At 40.4% G+C, this 4,461-nt stretch overlaps 1 pseudogene; it reads right to left on the bottom strand.

Moving 5' to 3' along the window:
- Positions 1-1,071: 1,071 nt before the first annotated feature.
- Positions 1,072-1,698, bottom strand: LOC138827256 (protein lin-28 homolog A pseudogene; annotated as a pseudogene).
- Positions 1,699-4,461: the final 2,763 nt, after the last annotated feature.

Below are 4,461 nucleotides of genomic sequence, written 5' to 3' on the forward strand. Positions count from 1 at the left end.
TCCAAGTGTTGAGGGGGTTTCAAGAGGACCCTATGGCAAAAAAGCCAGCTCTAATTGGCAAAAATGAAGTCGTTCAATAGGCTATGCACTCCAAATGATTGCTCTCCATGGTGATAAAAACAACAAAGTCTTCCTGCTATGCCGACCTGGAGCTGTTGGCCATTTATCTCTGAGATTGCTCATGTACCTGAGAACACAGTGCAGGAATGAGGGCCTTAAGATTAAAATATATAAAAATACAAAACCAGAATATTTATAATAAGAAAAAAAAGTTAAAATGCACAAGATACGTCATTCACACAGATATTGCAGGTTTGGCATCCTGGAGAAAGCAGGGACCCAAGGTGCAGTAATCCAAGGGAACAAATAAATTACAATCACATTGGCCCAGAAATGGGGGCGGGAGCAGGGAGAAGCTCAGAGCAGCAGGTTTGCAGCCATTCCCTAGTCACCCATGTTGCCTGTCATCACAACCCAATGCCTGGACCAGCTCTCCCAGCACTACAGCTCAAGATAGGGTGATGAGGAAACAAGATGTGGAGGGGAGGAGGTGGTGGAGAGACAAAAAAACAAAACAAAACAAAACAACCCTGCCTTGCTCCTGACAGGTCCTCCTACCCGGGGTACTACACCTTGGGGATTTGAGCCCTTGGATCTGCTGGTCTGGTGCTTAATTGTTTCACACTCTGGCAAGAGAAATTGGACACATCCTTCTTTAAAGGAACAACTTGCCAATCTGGGTCACTTTTAGAAGCTGGAGGCTGGAGGGGAGGGAGGGGAAGCATGTAGTTCAGGTGAAGATTATCATATAAAGTACGCAGGTTTCACAAGTGGTTCCCCCAAAGCCCCTCACTTGAATTGGGATAGATCATGATGGGATTACTATGCATCACCCCTTCCCCTCATCAAAAGAGAAGATGGGATGATGCTGGGACATCCTGGCTTGAGACGTATGGAAGAGACAGCTACTCGCCAACCCAATCCATATTCCAACTTTCTCCACTTTGCCGATTGATGCCTGCTCCTTGAAACTTCCTGCTAGCTAGAGTTGTCCCCCCCGACTCTGGGGGCTCAATTTTGGGCCTCAGGGAGCCGGGCAGGGCTGTGGATCTCTTCTTCTTCCCTAAAGTAGGCAGGCTTTCCCTGGGAACTGGGGACCTGCTGAGCCTTCAGTGGACAGGAGGCCACCATGTGGTTGATGCTTTGGCAGAAGTGGCACTTCTTGGGCTGTGGTGGCAGCTTGCATTCCTTGCCATTATGGTCTAGACCACCACAGTTGTAGCACCTGTCTCCTTTGGATCTGCTCTTCTGCATGTTCTTCCCCTTTGGCCACCTCTTACTCCCAATACAGAACACCCCACTGGGCCCAGTGACTTGGATGGATTCTAGGCCTTTGGCAGGCTTCTTAAAGGTAAACTCCACAGCCTCTCCCTCCTTCAGGCTCTGGAAGCCCTCCATGTGCAGCTTATTCTGGTGCACAAAGACGTCCACCAGGGGGTCGAGCGCTACCCTTATGCAGGCTGTCATGGATAGGAAGCCGAACCCTCTGAGCACATTGAACTACTTACAGATGCCAGCCCTGTGCAACAGCTGAGGCTCCTCAGCCACCTGAGCGGCATCCTCCTGCGCCTCCTCGGGTGCCTTCTCCGCTGCCTTGGCGCAGCCACCTCCCAACTGCTGCTTGGACGCCAAGCCCATGGCCGTTGTCTGAGCCTGCAGCCCCGGGCCCCTGATCGGGCTGCTGCTGGCCCCAGAGAAGTGCGGAGGCAAAGGGCAGGTTGGCAGAAGAGGTCGCTACATCTTCCCCGCACAATCCATTTTTCAAAATTTCTTATGATACTGAAGATTCAATTATAAACTATTAACACTTGAAAATAACTCTTTTTTTTGGGGAGTAGGACACAAAACACAAGATTAATCCTAATCATTTTCAAAGACATTTATTTATACTACAAATAAACTCTTATAACTACAAAGATTCTAAAAATAACTGAAACATAGTGTCAAAAAGCACATAATTTAACTTCATCATGTACGTTCAAAGGATTGTGCTAATAGAAAAAGTTATACTAATAATTAGCTCACCCAATTCACTTCCATTCTTTTATTCTATATCTTTTAGTTTCATAAAAACTGGCTTTTCATAAAATGATGAATAAAAAGCCTATATATCCATTAACATTTTCAGATTTTAACAATGTTTATTTCAGAAATGTTTTTAGCTGTATAGTCAATGAACTGAAATAACATTGAAATATTCAAAGGGGTTTCAGAAATTGCAAGACTTGCTCTGGGATGTTATTTATATTGGAAAAGATACCCAAAAAGCCTTATTTGTTAAAGTTGTGATAGTTACTCCCACAAAAAAACAATTAATGAAGAAACATTTGTATGTACAAAACAACTTCAAATGCATCCACAATCTGGAGGTGACACATGCTTTTTGTTTGTTTTTGCAATGTATATCTAACAAACATATCCACAATACTGATTTTCAGTCAATATGATGGGATATTCAAACCTAAAAAATACGGGGTTTATTATCTTACTGTGAATAGATATGATCTTACAAAGAAAATTATTTTCAACAGAAATCTGGAAAGAGTTTATCCACCTTGAGTTTCACAGGAATAACCAGCGAGTAATACTTGTTTGGTCGAGTAGGTCAAAAGCACTCCATGAGTATATCTTAAAAGTATATCCAATTTAAGAGGTCAAATACATATTTTGTACTGACAGTCATCTTACATCAATAGCTCACTACCTAATTATATGTGTATCTTATTGCCTAATATATACTAAGAAAATGAAAGTGATCTCTTTTAACTGAAAGTGATCTCTTTTATCTAACTTAATGGTGTAAATGCTTTGATTATGATGATGTTATTATTTGACAAATAAAATGTACAGAAGGGTGGTTCCACTGAAATAACAGGATGGAACACTTATAAATAACTATATTTCAACACAGTTCTTTTCAGCCTCACTCTGTCCACATTGGCAAGCAACATTGCAAATGCACACGCTCACGCATATACACACACATGTGCGCACATTTATAAACACATATACATGCATGCCAAATTCAGGATTTACTGTACAAAAAAGTTCAAATAAAATATTAGTGATTAGGAAAAATGATAACTTGCCTTATTACAAAATAATACATAATCCAGTGTCCACGATTGTTACATTTTACCTGCCTCTCCACATGCGACCACTTAATTTATTTTTAATTAATTAATTAATTCATTAGTTTGGTGCTTATACTAGAGCTTGAACTCAGGGCCTGACTCTGTTCCAGAATGTGTTTTTTTTTGTTTTAGTTTTCTCAAGGCTAGCAATTTAATGCTTATCCTACAGCTCCATTTCAAGCTTTTGTGGTTACTTTCAAATCAGAATCTAATGGACTTTTTTTTCTTGGTCTGGTTTCAAAGCACAATCATCAGTTTTCATCTTTTTGATTAGCTAGGATTAAAGACCTGAGCCACCGGAGTGGCTCCTACTTTTCTCTATACTTATCTAATGCACATACTTAAATAGTAATTTAAAACTGAGAGCATACAACCAAGATGTACAGTGATGATATTGTCCTGTCAGAAATTCAAGTTAATAATGTAAATTTATTCTTAAGACCATACGCAAAAAATACTTACGAAGAAATTTGATGATGATGATGATGATGATGATGATGATGATGTGTGTGTGTGTGTGTGTGTGTGTGTGTGTGTGTGTGTGTGTGTGTGCTGTTGCAATATATTCCACATATAAGCACTGTGAATGGGTGTCCAGCCATTCAGAGTTATTGCATGAATATCTGCCTTGAGCTACCAACTCATGGACAATGTCTAGGTGTCCACTCTGGGCTTCCCAATGAAAAGGGGTTTACTCATCCTCATCCCTATTATTCATATGAGTGGCCTTTTTGGAAAGTATTCTCCGCACTGCAGTAAGCTGCAAGGCAAGCACTCTACCACTGAGCCACCATCCTAGCCCAAGGTTTAAGATTCTTGTCTGTAATTTGGTCAAAGCTCTGACTCTTTATGTAGGCTACTAAAAATGTATTTACTAATTTCAAGTAAATACATATATTCTATTTCTATCTCTTTTAAAAAATAAAAAAAATTGTTTGCTCTGTAAATTGATTAGAAGCATGGATTTTGTGGCTAGCTAGGTCATTGCACATCTGGATCTATTTTCCTCTCTCTCTTTCATGGTTCTCATAGACAATATGATTGCTCCATAATTATCCTAATTTATTTTGTTTTTATATTTTTGGTTGCATCATTTCACTTTCTGCTCTACCATTTCCCAAATCAGCACTACATAAACAGAACCATCCAGAAGTGGTTTTGTGGCTCAAGTGGTAGAGTGCTTGCCTTGATTTGAAGAGCTCAAGGATAGTGCCCTGGCCCAGAGTTCATGCCCCACAGCTCATTTAAAAAAAAAAGAATCTAAATA

This window comes from Dipodomys merriami, unplaced genomic scaffold (assembly GCF_024711535.1).
Source record: "Dipodomys merriami isolate MVZ:Mamm:240054 unplaced genomic scaffold, mDipMer1.0.p SCAF_1528, whole genome shotgun sequence".
Classification (NCBI taxonomy): domain Eukaryota; kingdom Metazoa; phylum Chordata; class Mammalia; order Rodentia; family Heteromyidae; genus Dipodomys; species Dipodomys merriami.